The sequence below is a fragment of the Sinocyclocheilus grahami genome, unplaced genomic scaffold (assembly GCF_001515645.1).
Source record: "Sinocyclocheilus grahami isolate Dianchi unplaced genomic scaffold, SAMN03320097.WGS_v1.1 scaffold1099.1, whole genome shotgun sequence".
NCBI lineage: Eukaryota > Metazoa > Chordata > Actinopteri > Cypriniformes > Cyprinidae > Sinocyclocheilus > Sinocyclocheilus grahami.
In genome coordinates this window covers 543,051-558,366 of record NW_015506278.1, presented here as the reverse complement: position 1 = coordinate 558,366, position 15,316 = coordinate 543,051, and the positions used below count along the sequence as shown (strand labels likewise).

General features: G+C 37.5%; 1 protein-coding gene across 1 annotated transcript in view; it reads left to right on the top strand.

Moving 5' to 3' along the window:
• The first annotated feature begins 5,530 nt into the window (after positions 1–5,530).
• The window catches only part of LOC107566760 (adhesion G protein-coupled receptor B2-like), an 85,660-nt gene continuing 75,874 nt past the window's right edge, over positions 5,531–15,316 (top strand). The window contains exon 1 of the mRNA XM_016252289.1: positions 5,531–5,595. The gene's annotated coding sequence lies outside the window, so the exon portion shown is untranslated. The remainder of the gene's footprint in view (positions 5,596–15,316) is intronic.

Sequence of the window (15,316 nt, the reverse complement as noted above, 5' to 3'; positions counted from 1 at the left end):
CAGCAGAAACAGAGAAACACATAGAGACATAATTAGCGTAGCTGCTGTTCCAACCAAGCAAAAATGATTTGTTTAACCCAAACTAATGAATAATAATGTGCATTTGATTAGATATAACTGCAGTACAAGATTATGAGATGCATTATTTGAATGCTTGACCAAAGAGATGTGTCTTTAATCTAGATTTAAACAGAGAGAGTGTGTCTGAACCCCGAACGTTATCAGGAAGGCTATTCCAGAGTTTGGGAGCCAAATGCGAAAAAGCTCTACCTCCTTTAGTGGACTTTGCTATCCTAGGTACTACCAAAAGTCCAGAATTTTGCGACCTTAGGGAGCGTGATGGATTGTAGCGTGGTACATTGTAGCGTGTTTCAGTAGGAGAGGATGAATTTGCGTGTTGTAAATCCCACAGCTCGGATTCAGTGCAAACTAACATGACGGCGCCCATCACCCGGTATAGATCAACTAACACGGTCGATATAAAAGTGTTTTAACAACCAAATAGATTTACTTGCACGTATTTCAGAATCGGAATATCAGATATTTCATAATATAGTGAGCATGTTTGTGAATATTTTGAATAAAACAGGAAAAACTAAATAAAAGCGATCATGTGTCATACAGAGCTATTGTGGCTGCGTTGTGTCACATGACAAGCATGACGCGTCGCCATGGAAGCAATAAGGCAATACATTCTAAAATAACGGTCGCCCAAAAAAAAAGCCTCAGCTAGAATATTTTAAACTCATGTGCGAAAGGGTTAATCAGGATAAAACTGTATATTAAAAGCTAACATAAGCAATAGCATTTAAAAATAACAGCGCATCTAAAGGTATGAGACAACAACAAACAAAAAATATAGGCCTGCCATTTAAAGCCGTGCTTGCACAGGTTCTGCACGATCCGCTTCAATAATATCCTCTGCTTCTCAATCGAGCTCAAACTGATAAGCGATATTAACGACGCCGTTGTTTACAATACAACTGGAGCACATGCCACTGAGGAGAGGGGCGGGACGTTTAGACGCACACTAGAGGTGATTTAGCCAATCACAACACACTGGGCTAGCTAACCAATCAGAGCCCCTTGCCTATTTCTGAGGAAGGGGCTTAATAAAAGCAGGAAATTGATCAGCGCGTTTCTCAGAGAAGGGACAGAGCGGTGTGGAATAAAAGGTAAATTATGTGAAAAATAATGCGTTTTAAAAAAACGAAGCATTAACACGTTAGACTGCACCCCATAAACACAATCAAGCCTAGAAAAAAAACACTGAACCACCCCTTTAAATAACATTTATTCTTATGTACATATACACATGTACATATAGCTGGTAAAAGGGCTGACATTTTTTTTTAATCTTCACACCTATTGCATTTTTAAGAAACTTTAATATACATTTAAATCGACTTACAAGCTGAGGGAAGTCAGTTCAAACAAACTGTATGTATTGCACAGTCTGTCATATGCATATTTAGTTTTCATGTGTCCTCTTATAAGCTATTTGCGCATTCTTTACCAAGTAACATGTTCCATTGAAGCTCTTACCGAAAAGAAGCTTACATAAACTCAGCAACAAAATTTAAACAAACAAAAACAAAATTTAAACTTGACATATTTCTGCAAATCATGGTTCATTTTTATTTACTAAATGTAACTGATAAAAAAAAGTTAATGTGCAAAGGTTTTGGCACACTTAGGGTTAGGGTTAGCCTCTTAGGGCTAGGTTAATTCTCTGAAAATGTAAGGCCTTGATGTAAGTGAGGTGATGACAGTTCCAAAGCTTATATAATAATTATCTCACTCTTCAAACCTCTCAAGGTGTTTACACTCAACAGCCACAGGCTTCTCTAAACAGCTGACTGAGAATCAGAAAAAAAAGATAATTGAGTCTTATAAAGCAAGGGGAATGTTATGGAAAGATATGGAGACACTTGGTATTTGCAATGTTTAAAATCTAAGATGTCATTGAGAAATATAAGTTAGGGAAAAAAATCAAGGCGAGATCTGAAGACCAAGAAAAAAAAATAAAAAATAAACTAGACTGGTCTGGGATTGAAACTACAACCCCCATATGGCCTGCAAAAAACTTGCAGGGAGATTTAGCAGAGAGTAGTGTTGTAGTGGTGAATCAGTCCACTGTGGACCGTTATTAGCACAAACATGATATACATGGAAGGCTCGTCAGAAGGAAACCTAACCTGCAATCTCTTTAACCTAACCTGCAATCTCTTTACAAAACACGTAATGTACAAAATACAACACGTGTATGGTCAAAAGCTCAGCAGTAAATATGGCGAAATCTGCTGACATCAACAATTCATCAACACAAACTTTTGGAATATAGGCTTTTATGAAGCAGCAGTAAGTAATGGTGCAAATTATTCAACCATTGTTTGACGTGATACACGTTACACAGGCAGTGGCAAAGCACAAAAACACAACCTCTATTCACCTAGTCTGACAGAATCCAGATGATTGAAGCAGTTAATAGACCCCATGTTGGTGACAGTGGTGCCTCCACAAGGGCCCAGTAAAAATACTATAAAGTTACAGTAAAAAGTTACAAAGAGTTAAAGCTGGCATTAAACGATTGTTTAAGTTGTGATCGTCTTTTCTTTCCTATACGAGTAAAGTGGCTTCTCGAACAAGAAAAAAAAATGTAGGGCAGGATTCAATTTGGTTCATCAGTAATTAATTGGATCTTTGTCGTTTACTATTGCTGCAATCTCGAGTAGGGCTGTCAAAATGGCTGAAAAACTAAATTCGAATTTTTTTACTGAAATATTATCAATATTCGAATGATATCCACAAGTAAAAGGCATAATTTCAGTTAGGGGGGAAAAAAGCTTTTGGCTTCTCTCCTGAGGCCACAAGAGGGTGCATCGAGCAAAATATTATGCACGTTTCTTCAAAGCATAATAAAATAACATGACTATCTTAAAAAAAAGTGCATAATGTTTAAAATTATGTTTATAAACCATATGTAATTAATAAAGTTGCTTGTTCATGCATGTATGTAGTTTAATACAAAGGAGTTTTACAAATGTAAAAACTTGAGATGCAGTCGGATGGGGAAAACCACCATAAAGTCTGGAGACATGTTTTTGAACTTACATTAATTTTACATAGCTTTCTAAACATGCTGCTCTCTCGTGCGAGTGCAGCGTTGATAGATGTCCCTCTAGAAAATGCGATGAATATGCGTTCGGTGTGAACGGCTTAGTTTCGGTTTTGACGAAACAACATATTCCCCGCATTGATTGTTCTCTTTTTCTGCAGTATTTTGAATGAACAACGTAGCAGCGCCGCATCTAGTGGGTTCAACTGGGTTTAACCATTTGGTGCGCCACTGATAAAAGGCTGCCTGACGCACACCTAAAATTTGAATGCAACGTTTTTGCATTCGAATGTGGATTTTTATTTTAAATTAGACGAATATTTGAAAAAAAATTTGACAGCCCTAATCTCGAGTGAGTGAAAGGTTGTCCCGCCCTATACTATATATTTTTATTTTAAATTAGACGAATATTCGAAAAAAATTGACAGCCCTAATCTCGAGTGAGTGAAAGGTTGTCCCGCCCTCACGCTGGGATACATATCATCAGAGAATAGATGAGATTTCATTGCAAGAGGGAGGATAAATTATTTTGATTAAAGAGCACATGAATTAAAAATAAATAAAATAATGATGTGCACAGATAAATCATTTATAAACAACAACAATAACTAATTCGGTTGTCTAGTGGTGACGGAAGAAGCGCTGTTTACAGGTCCAAGCCTCAACTCGCTTCACTTGAGAATACTACCTCAGCAGCCATTTATGAGCACTGTTTATTCATATTAAACATTTAAGCTAAACGTTTTCAAACTTACGATCTACACTACAGTCTTCATGCTCACAGCGTCCCAAACACAAATAATTGTTATATTTATTTATTTATTTATATTTTCATTGTCTGGCTATCTGGAGTTTCGGTATGGAGTTAAAGGTTACACTCTAAAAAATGCTGGGTTAAAAATAACCCAACGCTGGGTTAAAAAGGTACAAACCCAGCTATTGGGTTGTTTTGACCCAGCGGTTGGGTTCAAAACATCCCAACTGCTGGGTCAAAACAACCCAATAGCTGGGTTTGTCCTTTTTTAACCCAGCATTTTTTAGAGTGTAGGATTATAAATTTTTTTGGTAGTATTATATCACATTGTGAGTGTATATTAGCACCTTTTGTTGTTTTCTCATGGTATCTGATAGAGCGTTTGGACACGGAAGCGGTGACACTTGACATCAGACTTAACAAGCGGATAATGATAATAATAAAAAATAATATACATGAATACTTGTTTATCCTTTTCAAGTTCAGAGTGATCCCCCCACAAGCACTTATTAAAGTGGTGCACTAAAGCCTGCACACAAAAGTAAAGTGGAGGTGGAGATTAAATTCTAAATAAACAAATGTTTGTTGCTGTTGAATTTTGAATATTTTAAATATTTAGTTGTTGAACCAAGTGTTCTGGTTGGATCAGATAAAATGAAAATGTAACACTCGTACAAATTCATACGATTTTTGTTAAATTGTATGTATTTTACGCGTTGCACAATTCGTATGCATTTGTATGAATGGCCAACACCTAACCCCGCCCCTAAACCTACCCGTCACTGGGGTCTAGACAAATCGTACGAGTGAGGTCATACGAATTAGCCACCTCGTAAAATACGTACAAATTGGTCGTGAGATAGCATTATCAGATCAGATAAAATTAAAATTTTACATTTGGCTACAATAACCACATGTACCACATGCCAGCAGCAGAAGTATAATTAATAAGTATAATTCTACAAAGTATAATTAAATCACACAAAGTAATGTCTCATAGAGGGAAACATAAAAAAAAAAAAGATTATAAAGACTGCAATCCCCAACCAAAATCAACCATACTACTATTACACAGTATGCTACTTCAAGAAATAAAATATTAAGGTTTTGGAATGGACTTCAATATTATTGATATCTCCAGGAAGATTTTAAACAGGCAGTGCATCCAAGACAACCTATGAATTTCAGTGATCTAGAAACATTCTATAAGGCAGATTGTTTTTTTTTAACCAAAAGAGACTTTTATCTGGCTACAAGAAACATATGAAGAAGACCAAAGTTAAAGCCAGGTAAATCATCAGGTAACTTGGGAATAGCCCTACAATTACAGACAACAAACTTGCTAAATGATTGGCTCTTTTAGGCCAGGACTTCCTGTTTTGCAGCAGCCATGTTGATTCCATGGCAGTTTCTCCCGTCCCTTTTTGTAGTTGAACTTACTCATACTTGCTTTTGTAATCAGTTCATTTAAGTAAATAAACAGTAACTGTGGATTCAAATATGATCATGATTCACCCAGACCATAAAATATTCAGTACAACATGCAAGAGTCTGATTTTGCTTAAGACATACTGGTTGTTATACAGACCAATTTATGCTGACTGATGCACCAATTGAATTTACTTCGCGGACTCAAACTGAGACGTGTCATGGAAGGCAAATTGTATTTGCATCTACGGAACAAATCGGGGAATATAGAATAACTACTGCTGACAGAGAGAAGGTATGTCAGTGCTTATATATATATATATATATATTTTTTTTTTTTTTTTTATATCCATATGTTATAACTATTATTGCGTTGCTTCGCAATCGATGCATTTGAATGGTCTAAAAAGACTAGCGTATTATTATAGACCGACCACTCTGAATACATTTACTTAATGGTCCTTTTAAGTTGGAATAGCCTATGTAAAAGTATCGTCTGTGAATTTGAACCAAGTCTCATTTTGTTCTCTTCATAATCAAGTGTAGCCTATTATCTTTAGAAGCAGCATTCAGAACAGAAATGCATTCAGGATCAAGGTCTCTGTTGCCTTTCCTTTTCATGCCTCGACCATAAACTTACAGAGAAAATTTATTTTTATACCAATCAGACCACGTTCATGGTGAGCTTGCCTTGAGTGACATGATCAACCAGTGTACGTCTCACTGGAAAACTAGAAGTAGAAACATCATGTTGAAGGTTGCGTCTCGTTTTCCCCTACAGCTGTAAGTTCTTTTGGGTTTTCGTCAGTGTGTTCATATCGACGTTTAAATACCGTCTCTACTGTCACCGCGCGACTGTAATGTTATTTGAAGGTGATACAACTGTGATTTGGCGCCCGCTGTAGTTGCCTTTAACGGCGCAACTTAAAATAGAATTCAGTTTATATCAATAACCGACACACTGATAATCGTTTGGTCAATAAGCCAATGCAGCTGTCTTTCAATTAACATTCCCGACCAGGCTTTATGCTAATTAATCAAAGCAAGATTTGTCCGTACAGGTCTGCGGCTGTGAGGAAGAGCAGTCGCCCATCTGTTGAACGCGTCTTCACAACTGCTCTTTCAGCGCCGTTTGTTCTGGAGCCACTAATACATTCTGCGCTAATACCCTGATCTAAATGTACATTTCTCTTTAGATACCACCACTTTAAGTATATTTTACAAGAGTAGACGTCCTTTGATGTAAGAGTCTGTTATGGAATGAAGCGCGCACGGACGGCACGTTCATTAACCCTTTAATAGGCACGAACATGAAACTGCATTGCTATTTTCCGACACATTAGGACTGAAATAATGCAGCCTAATTTTTTCCCCAAAATAATGCTTTGGAGTTAAAATATAACATGTCAAAGACTTATTGTGATCCATGCCACGAGGCCCCACCCACAAGTTGTGAGGTCGAGTACAAGCACTTTTTATTGATCCACCTTATTTTATTTTTTTTAGACCAGAAGCTATTACCTGTGAATGTGCCATACATCTATTTAATTAGCAGATATTTGTAAATGATAAGAATAAAAAAAGTGTAGTAAACATAAAACTATTTTCACGGCAAAGGAATGTTACGAAAATGCACCACCTCTTACATTAAAAATAAGGTCAACAGTGAAATAGTATGGGAAACAGTGACTGAGATTACATTGAAGCATATCATTCTGCATCTGGGATGAGCGTAAGTGGTTTTGTGCCTCTGTGTATTGAACCATTCTCATGAGGACTTTGGTAGCTTTGTTCAATACAAGGTTATAGTTATTTGTTGAATGGCCTTATTAAAGAGCTGCTCTTACTGTACAGTAGTGTCTGAAACATGTCTGATTGGGGACTGGTAGGGATGATGCAGGCGTATTGTATAGAGTTTCCTGAACACAGACACTGTACTTGTTTAGACAACCAACTGACTAATCAATTATGAAAATATGGAGTTTTAATTCCACAGCTGCCCATGCCTGTACACACTGTCCCGTACAATTAATTTCTTCCTGCTTGCTTAAAGTCCCATTATTGGCATCTTTTTATTTATTACTATAATACCTTTAGTGTGATGTGTGAGAGAGGCATTTATGCTAAGTTGATCAGTTTATGTCTATTTATGCCTGGCATGCAATGCAGTTGGATTCACTGTACTGTACTGAACCTGTAGCTGTGTGATAACAAGGACTGAATTAGGTCTCTCATGCACTGCTAGATGAAAATGAACAGCGTGAACATGTACGGTAATGTTTCCTTTAATGCGATGGTTCCGAACCAAGGAGAATCTGTACACTTCCAAGCTGCAAGATGAGTTTTATTTAAAATAAGTTGTATCGAAATGATCCAACTTTACTAAAAAGCTAAAAAACAAGATCTAGGATATGTAAATTTAAATCATATTTTAACTTTACTGAAAATGCACAGTAGAGCTCTCTCTCTCTTTTTTTTGTATCAAATTTTAATATCAGACGTTTAGTGGTTATCAGCCATAACAAAATGATTGAACACTGGTGCATCCCTATGCAAGATCCGTACTAATTTTTTATTAATTTGTTTAATTTATTTTATTTTACAAAAATGTCATCAAAGAGGGGGCTTGAATATTGTCTTTGACAATGTGAGGCCTTTGCTCTGATATATCTGTTGCTTTTGAAAAGCAGAAGGGATATCGCTGGCTGTGCAGGAGCTGCGTGATCCTGTAAGAGAGACTGATGCTCCTCACCGTCGCCTGCATGTGAAGGGGTGTAGAGAACTGCATATGGACCATGAGCCAGGCAACAGCTTGGTGTTGCCTGGTTGAGTGGTCCCTGGTCATCGCATTGTTTCATAAAAATACCCCTCCCACTTCCGCTTTGGCCCATACGCCAACCCCTCTTGTACGTGTTCATGCGCCGCCTCACTGAAAATATGATCTATCAGGTTTAGGCAGTGAGATAAAGCATGATGTTTTAATTCCTGCAAACACTGTCACCTCACATTCACCGGCTGGGAAAGCCCTGGTGAGCAATACCGCCTGACAAATGCGCTTTAGCCTCTTGTCTGTGCTTCGGCAGGCTTTCCTGTCTGTCGTCCTCCAGCACAGCTGCCTTTATCTGTTATCAGCTCTCAGCCCCAGAAACGTGATCATTCAGGAAAGCCAAATCTAGTTCGCCTTCCATTGTTCATGTCGTGGTGTAATGCTGGAACTCTGCGTTTCGAGGCACAGATGCTGCGATCAACAGGGTGCCTCTGGCTTCTACCCATCTTCATGTGTCAATATTTGTAGTGGGCCATTTTGTGTGCAGGGCCCTTAAAGCTGAATCGATTTGTTGAAAATGACTCTAATGCATGAGTGTTACCAAATTAATTGCTGTTTAAAAATAAATATATGGCAGTAATTATGGGCACAGACAATATTTCTGATCTAACAGTTGGGAAATCATGGGAAATCCCATGAGCCCAGCGCTGAGATTACATTGAAGCATATCATTCTGCATCTGGGATGAGCGTAGGTGGTTTTGTGCCTCTGTGTATTGAACCATTCTCATGAGGACTTTGGTAGCTTTGTTCAATACAAGGTTATAGTTATTTGTTGAATGGCCTTATTAAAGAGCTGCTCTTACTGTACAGTAGTGTCTGAAACATGTCTGATTAGGGACTGGTAGGGATGATGCAGGCGTATTGTATAGAGTTTCCTGAACACAGACACTGTACTTGTTTAGACAACCAACTGACTAATCAATTATGAAAATATGGAGTTTTAATTCCACAGCTGCCCACTCCTGTACACACTGTCCCGTACAATTAATTTCTTCCTGCTTGCTTAAAGTCCCATTATTGGCATCTTTTTATTTATTGTATGGCAGTAATTATTTAAAGCATGGGTGCCCAAACTCGGTCCTGGAGGGCCGGTGTCCTGCAGAGTTTTAGCTCCAACAAGAGGTCTTCATGGGTCCAAAAATTCGTACCCGTCTATTATTTTGAAAGTTGGACCCGGGCCTGTGCAGAACCGAGAAATGTCAAAAATGTACTACCCGGAACCGACGCAGACTGTCAATTATTTGAAAGATGGACCCGAACCCGGCCGGGAAGACACAGACCCAACTGGACCCGATCGGCACATATTCCACAGCAAATTGCTATTAACAAGTCGATAAACAAGTTGCGAAAATTAAACTTTTTGTCTTACCTAATGTAAGAAGCCTTCTCCCTTTTACCTGACTGTGATGCACACAATCCTCCTTGCAAAGAAAGTTCCCTCCGTGTTATTCCTCTCTTGCCAATTGAAATGCGTAATCCACTCATTATTTCAGTTTCAAAAGTCCACTTGCTCTCACGTTGACGGATGACAAATGTGACTTTGCAGTTTTTTTTTTGTATCTCGAGTCAACTTGCATAATAATTTAGACCGTTTGCCCATTTGGATTATAATAACGATTGCTCGTCCAGTGCCATGGCTGCTGACGTTAGCTTTACTTATTTGCTATCATCTCTGTGCTCTCTGAGCTGAGTCTGAGCAAAGATTTTAGATATAACAACAAGACGGTTCATTCATAATTTTATTAAAAAAATAATCAATAATAACTCACATCATTCGTGAAGGTATCCATTATCACTGTGAGTGTGCATTAACTCCGCCCACCCTGCTTCTGATGACATCACTCGTGTTTTTTTCCCCCACCTTATTTCAAATTACCGACTCACACTTTTCTCATCCTAATTTTACAAGTTGAAAGTTACAAAACAACACACGCACCACGCTGACTGACTCTGATAACGGGTCTCGGGTCCTCCGTGTAAACCTCTAGCTCCAACCCTAATCAAACACACCTGAACCAGCTAATCAAGCTCTTACTAGGCATGTTAGAAACTTCCCGGCAGGTGTGTTGAGGCAAGTTGGAGCTAAACTCTACAGGACACCGGCCCTCCAGGACCGAGTTTGGGCACCCCTGATTTAAAGGGATAGTTCCCACAGAGATGAAAATTCTGTCATCATTTTACTTATACCCTAATGTCATCTGCATGACTTTATTTTGTATGTTTTTGTAACTGTTTTGTGCATAAACTGAAAGTCAGTAGGGGCTAAAACAACTTTGAGAAAAACAGCATTTACAGCATAAACCCAGACACATTTTTCGAAAATAACTTGAGTTGCAAAGAACAAAATAAGTTGACAGGATGACAGAATTGTCATTTTTGGGTGAACTATCCCTTTGAGATATAAACTCGCTGCAAGCACAGTGACCTTTGATAAGCAATGTGTAAATAATTGTTGTGTGTGTCATGGGCTGATGTGACGGGCTTTTTTATGCAAGTAATCTATCCTTGTTGTTCTCTGGTCAACCATTTGGAGCTGTCATCATCTTTCTCAGTCCTCCAGTGACTCCGGGACTTGTAGCGGTGCACTCTGCGGTTGCAGCATGCTGCCCGGCAGCAATATTTGCTTTTATGTAATGCTATATTTTTTCCATTATGTTCAGCCAAGAGAGAAAGTTTAAAAACCTCACAGATTGTATTGATTCTTTGTCTCTAAGCCTCTGTGCCATTGTACGGGAGAACCCCTGAGACTTTGAAGCGACACGAGGTCTTGATGGCTTTTTCCCCTCACTGTATTTTTACGGTCAAACTCAATCTCTCATTTTGTGTTTGACGCCAAGCTCTGAATTCCACTTCCTGACAAATCTATAGCCGGGTATCATAGAGGGCCGCTTTGTCATTGGTGTTTGTCAATTTTGTCTGTATTACTCAAACGGTTTGAACACTTGACTGGCAATGAGTGCAGAGCAAAGAGAACAAGTAGTTTCTTCAGCAGTTGAGCAGCTGACTGTGCAATGTACTAAAAGTGCATTAAAGAGAAGTATGAACAGGCAAAAAAATGACAAAAAAAGAAGTTCAGTTATAGACTGATATTTTCTAGCAAGACAGCTGCTGTTCAAAACAAATCAACAGTAATCAGATTTAAGAATGAAAAAATCTCCAATTAAGACAAACAGACAATCACTTGCCATTAAAAAAAAAACAAGCTGTTTAAATAGCAAAACAGTTTTCTTTTCAGATCATTTGACAAACTGGATTAGTAGTTTTTTATACCTAATTGTTATTTATTACTGAAGTTACATTTGTTTCACTTATTACATCTGATGCAGGAAACTAATGGCAGGAGGATATACAGTAGAAATATACAGTAGAAAACAAACATTGTGATTTGTAATATGAGCTAAAGGCATTTATCTCATAAAGATGCACAGTTTGTCTGAAGTGCTATTATGTCAGAAATCACAGTGATTCTTCAGGCAATTCCTGTCACCATGGTGTTACTATGACATGGGTAACATATTGTACTAGTATATAGCCACAACAGCACTATTACCTCCATAGCAAGATGAAGTGGGTGTTGAGTTGTAACCAACCAGATTTAGAACTCTGATATCAGTATAATGTATTAATTGCTGTTCACACAGTATGTACATTATGCAATATAAAGTCAAAAATATGAGATATAAAGTTGCCTAAATAAAAACTGACATTTTTATTTCATTTATTTTATTTTTACTCTTAGGTGGAAACAGGCTGTCTTCTATTCCTCTAGTGTCAGGATGTTATATTTGGATTTATCTGATTTGTTCCCACTTGTTGACTTGCTCAGGACTTATCCACTGTTTGTGTTGAGCTGTTTACTTAGCTTTATAGTTCCCAGTTAGTGAGGGACAAAACACTATTGAATCATACTGTTTCTCTTTACAGTTTGCTTATTACGTGCCATCTCCAGGGGTTCACACATGTCCCTTTTGCTAAAAATATAGGATCCAAAAGAAGGGTTTTGCAGTGATGCCATAGAAGAAACATTTGGGTTCCCCAGAGAACCTTTCAGTGAACAGTTCTTAAAATAGCCATTTTTCTTAGTGCAAAGAATTATAAAGACATTCTAAATAACCTTTTAGATTTTGAAAAGGTTCCAAGGTTATCAAATGTTCTTCATGGAATGATAGATGCCAATAAAGAACCTTTATATTTACGATTGTGTTCATATTAAAATATTTATTTAATTGTATTAATGAATGGTTCTCCTAATTCTAGTTCTTCTCTGAGTGGCTTGGACTAGCATCTTTCTGCTTTAATATTTTGGTTAGTGTCAGCAGTTCCCTAAATGCTTATTTAGCCTAAGGATTGGCATGTACAGATTAGTGGCAGTTTATTAAGATCAAGCAGAAGTGAATCCTGTGTGTGTACATGCATGCACATGTCCTTGGAGCCAACCCAATTCAGTAAATTATGCTTTGATTAACTGTTTATCCTGTAAAGCATTTTCACAGCAACCACTCTCAGTAATTAAATGTACACAGAATGCTGTGTAGTGTAAGCTACTGGCAGTAGACACACTCTGTGTGTTTGTACACAGAGTTTCAAGCAGAACTCTGATGTGGCCTGTGTAAAAAGTTCATATGCACTGTCGAAGCAATATCATCATCATGTTGTTAAATTTCAGAGGTCTTGTACTAAGTAATAAGCATTTAGCTTGCAATAATCTGATTGGATCTTGGAAGGCCCTGTGACAATTACGCTAATGTGTTTGCAGACTAGCAACATGGGCTGAACTTGAACTACACTGCACAGGTTTCATCTTCCTTCCTACTGTAACCAAGAGCCTTTTATGCATATTCGCAGTAGCCTTCTGTGAAACCTCTGTCACAGAGATCAATTATTGTGCGTGGGAAGACCACAATGCTAATGATCTCAACTGCTTTTGCACAGCTAGTTATGCTCACTGTAGCGATGCATAATGTATTGGACTCATATGAACAGGATTAGGAAAGAATTCATTAGCAAGAGTGCTGCATTAAACTTGATTATTACAAGTCTTCTGCTGTACAGCAATTCAGTCTTGACATCAGTTTGTTGGCCAACCAGAAGGCTAGTTCACAATGGATTCCCTAAAAAATTCCTTTGATTTTTAAGCAGTTTTTAAGGTCATTAACTTATCAACATTGTATGGTCAAAATTACTAGTAAAGACTTTAGTATTTTGAGAATTACATCCAGTTGTACTTTAAGGTTGCTTACAGATTGATATATAAGGACTACAATACTTTTTCCAATACATCAAGCATGTAAATTTACACTCTTCTGGTAGTCGTAGTCCTTATGTAGAAACGTTTTATAAAAAAAACACAGCAACGTCAAAGTTTGAGGTCTAAACTAACTCTTAAGTTATGTTGTAAATTAAAATGAAATTTCTTATTTTACTCACAAATCTAAAAACGAATTGGTCATTTCAGATGGAAACCATGGTAAAAAAAAATTGTGCTAAGTGGACATTGCTGATGTTGTAATCTGAATCCGATTTCACTGAATCCGAGTCACTCAAGGAGAACACTGAGTCATCGTCTTGTTTCACCAACATTGACCTTTCTTTAAAGGGTCTTTGAATTGTTCATCTTTAATTTTGCTCTATGACATTCTAAAGTTGTTTATTGTCTTGGTTATTAATTTCATATTTGTCGTTTGTTTATATGGTTCAATTATGTAAACACTGCCAACAAGTGAACTCCATCACGTGTTTCCCAGCAGGCATAGTGTTATCATCTCCCACATTTCTGGCTTCTGCTCAAAGCTTCATATCACCCATCTCAGTGTGACGTCGCTGTTAGTCAGTCATTCTTTGCTTCATTCTCAACCAAATCAATGTCTCTTTTTGTTCCTGCCTCTCTTGATTTCCTCCACTGAGGCTATAATGGTGATCAGATCATCAAGCTGGGAATTTGAGGCCGATACGTCAGGGTGAGAAGAAGTGCTTTAGCATTGCAATCAGTAGATCGGTCTCTTAATGCTCACCGGCAACTGTGGCCAGACATAAGTTTGACTACATAGATATGACTCACATGCAGTCCAAAGGCATTAGATGGGGTAGATCCAGAGAGTGGAGTCTTAAATCTAACCTGTTCTACTGTTCTTTTCATTTTAATGTCTTGCCAAATTAATTTATCTCCAACTAGGCTGCAACCAAAATCCCCATATTGTAGACAGCTCCCAGCATGCACCAGTCACTGTCACTCTTTTAGTGTGCGTACATTTGAGATGCGCTGCAGCTGTAGTCCCAGATGCTATGACAGATTTCAAATTGATATCAAACCAGAATGCAGACTGCATTCAAACTGGATTTTAAAAACCACATTCAACCAAATAAAAACTCCATTCAAACCAGGTTCCAAAAACTGCATTCAAATCAGATTGCAAAAACTACATTCAGACTTAAACCAAAAACTTCAATCAAGCCAGAACCTCAAAACATTCAAATAATTTCAGAAACTGTATTAGTATGATCAGTATAGATCATACACTGGATTCAAATTAGATTTCAAACTGATTTGACATTGTTTTGTAGTTTCAACCAGAATGCATAATGCATTCAATATTTTTTAATTGCACTCAACCAATTTAAATTGCATTGAACAATTTTTTAAAAATCACATTCAAATCAGACTTTAAACTGCATTAAAACCATATTCCAAAAACTGCATTAAGACCAGTTTTTAAAAACTACATTCAAAATAGATTTTTCGAAAACTGCATTTAAATCCGATTTCAAACTGCTTTCAAATTATTTTGAAATTTCAACCAGGAAATCATTACTCACCCATTTTTTGATGTCTTTTTTCCATATTTGTTCCCAGTCAATGACAAAAAACTTCCTCCTCAGTGTTTGTTTGAATTATATAATAAATTATCACATTGCTATGTACATGAACTTGAATGAGAATAATTATTTTCAGGATCAGAACTACAATCTGTGACCAAAACATCAGTAAACTGCCTTTAAATGTCCACTGGATGATGATCTTCGGTCTTGTAGTGTGCACTTGGCACTACTGAAAAGGACATTTTAGGTGTCTACTGTGCATATCAACATCCTTGGAGATTATGAAATACCAATTCAGCAAAAGTTGTGCACAGAGGTAGTGTAGCGACGGATTTCATGTTGCAGCATCACTGGCAACAGCTCACTGGAGA